Source organism: Onthophagus taurus, chromosome 11 (genome assembly GCF_036711975.1).
Source record: "Onthophagus taurus isolate NC chromosome 11, IU_Otau_3.0, whole genome shotgun sequence".
NCBI classification, from domain to species: domain Eukaryota; kingdom Metazoa; phylum Arthropoda; class Insecta; order Coleoptera; family Scarabaeidae; genus Onthophagus; species Onthophagus taurus.
The window spans coordinates 8,363,429-8,376,103 of NC_091976.1; positions in this window are offsets into that span (position 1 = coordinate 8,363,429).

Here is a 12,675-nt window from a genome sequence, read left to right on the forward strand (position 1 = left end):
AAACTTTATAAGAACTAAAGCCGCAGTGATTAAATAAACATTTTAAGTACCTAGAACAACAAGAACAATTTAGAGCAACAAAAAATATGTGATTTTGCAAAATTAATGTCCGTGTTAAACGTAAAACACATCTAGAACAATTTGAATCGGCAAAGTTTGAGTTATTTTAGATTGTTCTATGTTTTTTAATTCTTATTGTGTAATATAAAACCGCTGACACAAGAATTACTGACTGAAACTTCCAAAAACTATAATTTTCAAAGAGTAAAGTGCCCTTTAGAGAGTTGTTCTAGTGAAAATAATAGCTGTTCCAGATTGCGTTAGCTATAATAAGTATATATTTGTAATATGGAATTGATAATAGAAAAACTATGGTCACAGCAATCAACTAGGCATTTAGGCGGCCAAACCTATTTTTAGTTATAACTTCGTAATGCTGTACCCCATAATTTTGATTTTCTAGAACAATAACTAGAACAACCAGAAAAACCCAGAACAACAAAGAAAATTTGATTTTTCCAAAAATGGGGGGCTAGTCAAAAAACCCGTTTTTTTCGGATTTCTCGCGGAGTTTTTATTTTTTCGATTTACCGCTTTGGAACAATGTAGAACAATTCTAAAACAATCTAGAACAATCTAGAACAATAATAAAAAATTTAAAAATCAAAAAATGGGGGGCTAACTTCCCGCACTCCTTTATAGCATATTGTGTGAGTAACAATATTAGGTTTAAATTGATCAGTTCATCTGATGCTATAGAACAGCTGTGGATCTCTGTTCTGGTAGATAAGTTGCGTTGTGCTCTTGGTGTAATTTACAAACCTCCTACATTTAACTACTCAATTTTTGTTGATGAGCTGGAAAGTACTCTTTCCATTGTGATGTCAACGCATAACAAAGTAATTTTAATGGGTGATATCAATATTAATTTACTAGAGAGTTCAGTTGCTACAGACGCATTTCTTGACTTATTGCGTTCTGTTGGGCTCTTTCAAATAGTCCTTTCTGCCACAAGAATTATAGCAAGTTCACAAACATTGATAGACATAATTTGTGTTTCAGATCTAGAGATTGTACGAGATAAGGGTGTTTTGCATGGTATTAGTGATCACGAATTGGCATTTTGCGATGTCGGGTTTGTATTGCCACCACAGTTTCCGTTATATAAAAATGTAAGATGTTTCAAGTATTTCAATGATGAAGCTTTTCTTGGTGACTTGTATCGCATTCCGTTCTTTTTAATATTTGATTTCACTGATATAAACGACAAAGTAAATTTCCTCACTTCTAGTGTGTTATCGGTTATTGATTGTCATGCTCCATTTAGAAGATACAGATTTACTAGACCCGCAGCCCCTTGGATTACGCCGACTATTAAGGACATACAGAGACTTAGGGATAAAGCCTTTAAAGACTTTAAAACTACTAAAACAAAACAAGCATGGGATTGTTATAAACAGCTGAGAGGTGTGACCAATGCGGCGATTGATGGGGAAAAGAAAGTTTTTTTGGAGAGATGGGTACAATGCGAGTACAATAATCCCTGGAAGGCTCTGAGAGAGACCGGTGTGAGTACACGTGGAAATTATGTAATACCGCAACATCTTGATCGTTCCAATGATTTAAATTATTATTATATAAATTCAACCTTGGCTGCATTTTCTCCTGATATGGAATTGTTAAACTATTACAAAAACAATAAGATAGGTGATCTGGAAGTGTTTCAGACAATAAACCCAGTTAAAACAAATGCACTCGGAATAGATACCTTGAATATTAGGCTTATTAAACTTGCTTGTCCCCATATTGTAACGTATGTTAGGACACATCATTAATGCTTGTTTGTCTGAGGGAAAATTTCCTGAAGCTTGGAAGATTGCGTTGGTCAAGCCTGTCCCAAAAATTAGTAATCGTTCTGCATTCTCTCATCTTCGACCAATAGAAAATATATTGTATAATATATTGTATATTTCCATACTTCCGGTGCTGTCGAAGGTGGCGGAAAAGATTATTGTTGCTCAATTACAGAGATATATTTATGACAATAATCTTTTCCCGGACACTCAGTGTGGCTTTAGGAATGGTTATGGTTGTGCCACCGCACTGTTAACAATAATTGATGATATCGTCACACAGTTGGATAAGGGGTAGGCCACTCTCTTATGTTTGTTCGATTTTTCAAAGGCATTTGATACCATAAACGAGAGGTGGGGAACGTTTTTGTCATTAGAGGCCACATTAAAAATAGGTAACAATAAAGGAGGCCAGATGAGTTAATATACCTATAAAAGCGAATTTTGTGATAATATACGTTTCGTATAGTTTTATCAATTTATTATATTATATAGAAATAATACAAAAAAACAAGAAGTAATTAATTTATTTAACATTATAAAGAAATACAATAGTAAAAGTTAGTGGGATATTTGCATTTGTTTCTTGCTTGAAAGTACTTGAATATTTGGATTAAGCTTCGTTACGCGCAGCCTTAGTTGGTCCTCTAAATGAGTATTTGTAATTTGCGTTCTTAAATTTGTTTTAATTTATGTCATGATAGAAAATGTTGACTCGCAGCAGTAAGTGCTTCTAAAACAGGAAAGTATACGGCGTGCATGCTCTCGTAGGCATGGATATTCAACACCATTTTTCCAGATTTCTAAGGGGTCCTTTTTAGTGTCAAAAAGAGATTTGAGAATATTATCTTCTGCCAATTCGAATAACCATTTGTAATTCGGTAGGAGCATCGGATATATCTACTAAATGTGGTTCAAATATCAATTTCAAAGCAGGAGTGTGGTCATCAAAATCTGCAAATCTTTCAGTATATTCTTCTAATAAAGAATCCAAAACTTCTATATATTCATCAAATATTTTATTTTCACATTTCTGCTCATTGTAAATTTTTACTAGCTCCGGAAAGTGTTCTGCAGATATATCCGAGTGAGCGAGCAATGTTTTAAAAAATATTAATTTTTTTCGAAACGCCTAGACCTTTTGCCACATTTCATATACATGTTTCGTTTTACCTTGTAGAGAAATATTTAAATTGTTTTGTTTTGTCATAATATCAGACAAAAATGCAATGTTTCTGCAAAATACTTCATCTGATAGATCACATAGTTTTCCTTTTTCTTGATAAAAATTTAAAATGTGTCATCGTAAAATTAAAACCTTTACCAAAACTTGTTCTGTTGATAGCCAGCGAACCTTGCAGTAGTACGGCAAATCAACAGTGTACATACTTCGTCTATAGTTAGCATCTGTCGAAATTCACGATGACGCATTGCATTAACGCGGATATAGTTGACAATCCCAATAGCTCTATCCAGAGTGTCTTGCAAAACGGTGGATTTTGCGCACAAATTTTGCTAATACAAAATATAGTGAAACGATATTAATTTTTCCAAGTTTAAGTTCTCCTTTTTTAATAATGCAACAAATCCTTCTTTTTTACCTCTCATAGAAAGTGCGCCATCGGTGGAGACACTTACTAAGTTATTGATATTTCATTGTAAGTGATGACATATTTCTCTGAACTTTTCGAAAATGTCAACTCCACGAGTTCTTCCAGTTAGTGTACCTAGCGCAAGAAGATCTTTATAACACTGAAAATCGTTAGTTACAGCACGAATAAAATGTAAAACTTGCGCCGAGTCAGTTCTATCAGTGCTTTCATCCAAAGCAATTGAAAAATAAACATCTTCATTTTGTATAATTATACGAAGTTACTCTGTTACATTTTGAGCTAAATCGTGCTGCCGATCTGTTATAGTTCTTCTTGAAAGAGACAATTGTTTATATTTAGCAACATTTTCTGGATCTAACATACCTACTGCTTCAACAATACATTCTTTAATTATTTCTACGTCGGCAAACGGTTTGCGCCTTTTTCCAAGTAGCTCTTATACTTATAATTATAATAACTAGTAACTTATAATTTTATAAGTAACATCAACTGCAGTGGTACTTTTCTTTACAAAAGCACTAACTGACGCTTGTTGATCATGTTTTTCATTTCTTAATTTTTTTTTTAATAGGTTGTCGAGATTCACCTTCTAAGTTAAAATATTTTTGCTGTTTATGAGTCAAATAGTGTTTATTTGCATTAGCTTTTTTCAAAGTAGTATAAACTGTATTGCACAACAAACACACCATTTTATCTTTCACAGAAGTAAAGAAAAAATCTAGTTCCCAGTCCACATTAACATTCTGTTTTCTTTATTTAATTTTCTTTTCTTACAACTTGCCATGATGTAGAAAAAAAATTGTTTGATGTCGAGTGTCGTGGATTCGAAGGACCACCGCGATAAAGGATGCGATGGTTCAGGATCTTTTAGATTGAAACATGTTGTAAGATTTAAAGAATAACTGTTTATTAAAATATGATTACATAACTATTCCTTATTAATGTATTGATTGCTACTACTCATCCTTCGCAATCATGACCGCTTTTTAATAACGAAACGGATCCGTTGTATAAAGGGGATTACCCCGTATGTTGCAGAGTTTACCAGATCTGCAAGCAAAGCTGCTCTCCTGCTCTTCAATGCACGAGATGTCGTTACTTGTAATACGTAAAAATAGTGGTATCGTTTCGCACTAGGTGGCGTTCTAATACTTGAATTATACAATTGGCTATTACCACCAATACTGAAATTTACCGTTCTTTATTTAATTCTTTATAGTATAACGAAATATTAATTGATCCAAGAAATTTTATGGAGGCCGCACAAGAAAGTCACGGAGGCCGCGCGTTCTCCACCTCTGCCATAAACCATGCAATGCTGCAATCTATTTTAAATTTTATAGGGTTGGATGACATGGCTGTTAAGTTGCTGTATAGCTATATATCTGACCGTATACAACATGTTATTTTGAATGACAATGTTTCTGATTCGCTCAAAATAGGATCAGGTGTTCCCCAAGGTTCCGTCCTGGGCCCGCTTTTATTTACCATCTATATTAGAAGTTTTTCGGAGTCCTTGCATTATTGTAAATCACATTTCTAAATTGTATTAACAATTAACAATTAAAACAATTGTATTATTCTTTTTCGCCGAGTGATGTGGCAGCAGCCTGTGATCATGTTAATAGCGATATCCGGGCTATTATTGACGTCTCTCGGCGGCATAGTCTAATGATAAATTCATCAAAAACGGAATTGATCCTGTTTGCAGCTAAAAATAAACGTGAGTCAATATTATCCCACCTGAATGTTTCTGTAAACAATATCAAAATATTTTGTACTAACTCGGTAAAGAGTCTGGGTATGATTATTGACGAAAACTTAAATTTAATGATTACATTAACAAATGTACGCAAAGAGCATATTTATGTTAATTTAAGACTAATATACAATAGCCGATGTCTTTTGAACAATAGGATGAAATAGTATATTGTGTCTCAAGGGCAGAAAATAAGCATTAGCAGCCCGAGGCTATTAGATAGATAAGCTAATAGATTAGGGCTGTTAATGCATTTCTGCACGTGTGACACACAACTGTTTTTCGCCTCCCATTAAACCAAACAAAATTGCAAAAATATAAAATAAAACTAATTTTATAAATCAATTAATTTTATTAGTATGTAACAGAATTTAACAAAAACACTAGGAACAACTTACTTATTGTAGTAATTATTATTAATATTAATTATTCCTTCCGCACAGTTGTGAATAGTAATACTAGAATTTGGTAAGTGTTTAACGTATTAGTAGTAGCATTATGATTTATTTCTATAGATTCATTTGCTTGCTTTAATATATCAACCACTTCAATCGTGTTAGTAGTGCTGGGTTGCCGTTTTTTGGGCAATATTATTCCCAACTTTCAAAGCTTTCACAAATAAATCCTGATCAATGTCAAAAACAAGAGACCATTTTTCTTTGATTATATCTACAACCAAGGACATAGGGATGTTGGTAAAAAGATTTACAACATCTATAGATATTACAATAAAATCATTAGGTAACAATTTGCCTCTCAATTCATTAACAAAGTCAAACGTATTTTTAACATTATAACTACTTATACCTTCAAAAGCTTCTGTTAAGATCTTAGTGAAGAACGCTGAAATCCCATAAGTAGCAGAGCCCACAGAAGAGATTATCGGTCTTAATTGTATGTCATCTTTATATATTTTAGGCAGGAAATATGCTCTAGATAAAGTGGAGTTGTAAGTAGTAAGTTGTTTCAGTGTGACTTCGTCTATTAACTTGTTTTCATAGATTTCTTTGACTAATTTATTTATTTTAGATTGAATTATACTAGTCATATCTTTGTTATTATCCACTTTTTTATATGTTGGTGTATCATTTAGCATACCTATTGCTTTCACCATGTAAGAAGATTTCGTTAAAATGACCGTGACTGAGCCCTTGTCTGCTCTAGTGATGTGTAAGGAAGGATTATCTTTCAGGAACTTCTTGGTTTTTTCTCCAAAAGTGTGAGGTGTGACTCTAACCAAGTAGGGGATTCCTCATTACTTAGAAAATTCGTTAAAATGTTTAACTTCTTTTATTAGTTGAACACACACTCAAGATGCCTTCGATCTCCATTAAAAAATTCTTTGAATATTTCTCTTTTTTGTTAAGAGATATAACAAATTTTGGACCAAGAGACAAGAAAGTAGCTATGTCATCCGGTATTGTAAGCTGAGATGTGTTGACTAACCATTTATCCTTGTTGACTTTAAGTTGAGAGTGAAGATTATTAACCAGTTGGTCGTGAAGTTTGTCAAATTTTTTTTTATTAACTGATTTTACCTTGTTGAAGACTTTCTTTGAGAGAGCTGTGACCTTATCGAGAGATTGTAGAAAAACATTTTGTGGTAAAGATTCTTTAATGGTTGCAGTTAAATTGTTAAGTTGTTTTGAAATTTTATTGATCTTTTCAATCGTTATACTGATTCCGAAATTTAAAGTTCGCACTGCTAACCTGTTACTATAGATCTCAATCTTCTGTTGTAAACAGCCTGTTGCTCCTTTCGTCAATTTTGTTAAGTTTTTCGATTCTTCCCTGATTCCAGTTTAAAAATTGTAGAACATTATCCATTTAAATTAATTAATACTAAAACCTATATTGCAACCTGTTTGATCAACATACAACCCATTGCATTCTGAACATTTTATGGAATAGACGCCACATAAATCCTTCTTTTCTATACGATCTTTATTGTTAACTAGTATGTTACTGATTTTTCAATTTGAGGAAAAACTGGGTATGATATCATATTTAGCAAGATCCTTAGAAAAATGTTTTTGAAAGTTGGGATGGTAAGGTACAGAGATGTATTTATAATTTTTTGTGAAATGTGGAAAAATTATTTTGTTTAAATGAGAAATATGTACTCTATAAAAAATACTTTGGATTTCCCGAATACTGTATTTATTGTTTATACCTACGGTTATGAACCTTTTTATTTCTTCTACAAAATTGTGATCTGAAAGAGGAATTGACATGATTCTGTTAAAAAAAATATCTGAAACTGGCATGTTTATGTTGTAAAGGGTGAAAAGAATTTTTGGGTATAATAGCATCTGTGTAAATTTGTTTCCGGAAAACATCGAACTCCAGCGAGTTGGAAATAGTGTTTTTTTGTATAGTTAGATCAAGAAAGTTGATGCTGTTGTTGATTTCGATTTCAGTGGTAAATTCTAAAGAAGCACTCAGCTCGGCATTAAAACCAGAGAAGATTATTAATATGTCATCCACGTATCTTCCGTAGAATTCGATGTTTCCCGTCAGGAACCTGCATTTGTCTGAAAACAGTTCCTCTTCCAGATCATTAACGAAAATGTCCACGAGTATACCAGACGTTGGCGAACCCATCAGTAGGCCCTGTCTCATACGATAGAATTTGTTCTCAAACTTAAAGAAATTTTGTTCGCAGACCAATTCTAGTAAATTAATGAAGTTATTGATTTCTAAAATGTTTAGGTTTAGGGCTTCTTGTCTAAGAATCAAGTGTTTTTTAATAATAACCAAAGTATCTCTAACCGGCACATTACTGTAAAGGTTCATTATGTCGAACGAAATGAGTCTAAATTTAGTTTTGATGTTTAAGTCTTTAATCTTGTTGATCAAATCTATTGAGTTTTTTATTGTGTGTTCAAAACTAGATTGAAAAGTATTAAACAGAAAGTTGTGTATGATTTTGGAAACTCTATTAGTGGGGGTATTATGATTGCCTATTATGGGTCTAATACTTTTTTCAGTTTTGTGTGGTTTTATTAAAGATTTGAGGTTTCGAATCAACGGGTTCATTTCTATAGAATTGTTAGTATTAATGTTAAATTTTGAGAGGAAGGGTTGGTTATCTTTAATAAGTCTTTTAAGTTTATTAATAAAAGATGTAGTAGGGTTATTCTTCATATTTATAATATTGTTTTCTTTAAAGAAGCTAATTGTTTTATCTATGTAATCTTTATGATTTAGTAGAACATACCCCGCGTTTTTATCGGCCATGGTGAGTATTAGGTTATTATTAGTGATCTTGTCTTTGAGAACCTTAGTATAGTGAAGGATTGAAGAGGTGTTTTTACAGTGTTTATCATTTTTTAAGCTATTTATAATATCCTGATTGTCTGTGAAAATATTTCTTAAATTCCTATTATACATTAATTGAGCCTCCATCTTTATTGCAACTTCAGAAGGTTTCAAGGAAGTAGGTATTTGAAACTTATTAATATAACTGTATCTCACAATGACTGTTTTTTCTCATTTTTAGTCGTGCTTGATAAAGACCACCTGGTTGGTTGAAACATTAATGTAGCACTGATTTAATAAATAAAAAATATTTCATCATTATTTGGAATTTTAATAATGTAAAAACAATGGTTGCGCTCTTTCTCAACACTCTTTGGAAACAGGACAAGGAACCATCCTTTACCATCTATTACGACATTGCGGCGATGGGTTTCCAAAATAAAATTTAAGCCAGGTGTATTAATAGATATAATAATAATAATAATAAATCTTTTATTTTCATCTATAGAATACATTATTATCCAAAAATATATATACATATTTATATCAATAAAAAGCAGAACTAAAACAAAATAAATGTATGGCAGAAAAAAGGTGCTTGGTTTAAATTGCCACAAAAGTGGTGTTTGTTCACCCAGCCCCATTACAAAAGAAAACAAAAACTGGAACAAAAAACAAACAATAAAAAAAATATATCTATATAATAAAAAACCAAACTAAATTAAATTACACTAAACCAAAATTGCCAAAGTAATAACAAACTCAGCTGTCACTGAATCCATTGTCAGGCTCCTAACCCACTCAACTGACCCGCCATGATTGAAGCCTTCAATCTTCGCTTAAAGATCTGAATAGACATACTGGTTTTGACATGAACAGGAACGCCATTGTATATGTGAGCGATTTGATAACTAAACGACTTTTTAAAAAATTCATGTATATGTTGTGGAGGAGTCAAATTGCCGTTAAACCTTAAGTTCAATGTATGCACATCAGACCTAAATTTTATTTTATGGTAAAGATAAGCAGGTTTCCCGCCAATAACAACAGCGTAGCGGAGTGAAGCAGTCTTCGATACCATGGAACCATGGTATCGAAGATCCATTAACCATGGAACAACCTTAAGCTTGTGAGATACGTGCTGCCGCCTCCTAATACCGTATATTAGCCGCAAGCAGGCATTTTATACAGGGTGTCTCCGAAATGCGTGTACAACGGAAGACCACAGATTCCTTGGCTCAAAATAGGTCGATTTAAGTTAAGTTATCTATATCCAAAGTTGCTTCGTTTCGCCGCTAGAGGACTTCAAAGTTAGCAAAAAAAATTCTTTTATTTTTTATAACTCGAAAACGTGTAAATCAATTGAAACCATTTTTCAGAAGTGAGTTCCTAGGTTCAAGCATCGTCCAACATTGCCTATTTCCGAATTTTTTACAAGTTTCCCTAAGTAATTTATAATTACTAGCTGTAAGGTCCTCTTGAATTTCTATTTTTAACGTTTTCGCCGTCTTCAATTTGCTACGATTTTTAAGAATTTCTTCTTTAGTTTTATAACTCAGGAACTTCACTATGACAGGACGAGGTTGTTACCTATGCGAAGTTAACCCCCAATTTTTCTAGCCCCCAATTAAATAGCATTTTACATGTATAGTATTTTGATTATAACAAGAGAACCAGTCAACCGATTTCGATAAACAATGTCTCATTCGAAAGCTCAATCCTTGGCCAATACGAAAGTGGAAATGCCCGAATCGAAATCTCTCTCGAATTCCGCTAAAACGCCAAAATAATGCGGAGGTACACGAAAATAACACAAAAATTACCTTTTTTAAGTGGTGATAACTCGTAAACGATGTACCCGATGTAAACGATATACGTCATTCGATTCGTCATAGTTTCTTCTATCGAAATCACAAAATGCCCGTTTTCAATTTCAATTCTCTCCCGTTAACCTTGTACAGCCCACGGAATGACACCGTGTTCGGCTCGTTGTTTACGCACTTATGAACGCCCGAAAGTCTAGCCCCCAATATAAAAAAATTAATTTAAACTAAATCGACTATAATAAGAGAACGGTTTGCCGGAATTTAATGTTTTATATGTCAATCGATAGCTTTCGCCTGGATGAATGCAGTTGTCGAAATGCCCGATTCGAAGTATTTAAGAATTTTGATTAAAACACAAAAAACGAATTAATCGAACACATCAATTATCTCCTTAACTAATTGAGCAATTTTAGTCATCAACATCTCGATCGAAATTATGATCTACAATTAATGCGAAGGTGGAAATGCCCCATTTCAAAATTTACTAATTACCTGCGTACGGCTATTGAAATTACCCCGCGAATCTAACGACTAGAAGTCTAGCCCCCATTATAAAAAAAATAATTTAAACTAAATCGACTATAATTAGAGAACGGTTTGACGGATTTGAACGGTTATATCTCAATCGAATATTGTAGGATTACTACTAAGACTAGATGACTTAAAAATGGTATTATGAGTAATTATTAAGTAGTAATTCGTGTTGATTCTAATTAATTTTACTAAATTACACGAATCATTTTTAACTAAAAGTACTATTTGATAAACTGTCTAAAACTATATTAATATAGTAAGAAGCAGAAATGTCGAATGCTTTATGTGTCGGTGGATGTAAATGTACGTATGAGATACGAAGTAAAGCGAGTGTAACTGTTACAATATATTTTATTAATGATAACAAAAATAAACCAACAAATGATAAAATGAACAGATTAGTATGTGTTTCTAATAGAACTGAAAGTGCATTAATTTCTATCTTCAATGTATTTGCCAAATCTTCTTTGAAAATTTTTTTAAATTTTGTAATTTTGGATGAATACAAAGTGTTATACAAGAAATGGCACAAGTCAAAACTCCATTCTTCACAACGAAAAATATATTAACCTTTTAGGTACCATATAGTTTAAAAGCAATATAAGGTATGTACTTATATTCTGTCAATGCCTCCTTCGATTACAACTGATATAAAAGAACATAAGTAGATTTTTTTTCTAAATAGTATAATTATTTTTTGCTTCATTAGATAGATTCGTTTTTGTGTATGAATCAGTTGGATATATAGCAAAGAAAACTGTTAGTGTTTTACGAATATGCCATAGAAAATAAAGCGTATTTAACTTTAAAAATATAAAATGTGAAGATGGTAGCAGAAAAAAAGTGAAAGACAACAACCTACCCACTATAAAGACACCGTTGTAATATTTTTAACTTGTACAATGTACTTGTTTCGGTTTATTTTTTTAATTTGCTTGATATTCTTAATTTTTGTAAGTGTCTTAATTGCAATATATGGTATATGTAATTATCCAGTTTTAAATTTCTTCTGTCTCCTTTCCTAATATGAAGAAATGTTTTAATATCTTCAACGTCTATGTAAATGTACATATATGTGTTAGTTATCTGTAAGTCTAAAATAAGTTAAAATAATTGGTACCATTTGAATTTTAAAATATGTACCTGTAAAATATAATATTATTTTCCATTTTATTTATGCCACCATCTTTGTTTTCCCAATCTTTTTAATATGCAAGGAATAGATTTTGGACTGCAGTTTTTACCATATCACAGCTCTATTGGTATTTTATATTCCTAGAATAGATATTAAAAAAATTTTGTTTTAAATTTCAACTTGGCTAAATGAAAATTGTACCTTCTAATGTACACTTAACGTGTTGAATGTTTTTTAATAATAAAAAAAAAATTACCAATTTTAATCACAAATATTTCCATTAATGGAAATATTCTGAGGTTCTCGATGAATACAATAAACAAAAAATTAGAATAAACAACAAAAAAATAAGCAGTTATATTTGTTCCACTTCCTCAACACTTCTATTGGTAAAGCATTGTTCACATTTACACCTATCCCCGATTTACACGGTAGATACGTTCCTGAGAAAAACGTGTAAATCGAAAATTAAAAATTTTCAAGTCAAAACCGTGTAAATCGAAAAGCTTGCAGAAAATGCATAATTTTGCTATTTAACAGTTGTGACTTTTTTCAATATTTTTACGTGTACACAGAAATAAAAATAAAATGCATTGACAGGTTAAAATATGTAATATATTACGCAAACACTATTTTTTTATTTAATTACAATACATTAAACTGAAGAACAAAAAATAAAACCAAAGGTGTTTTA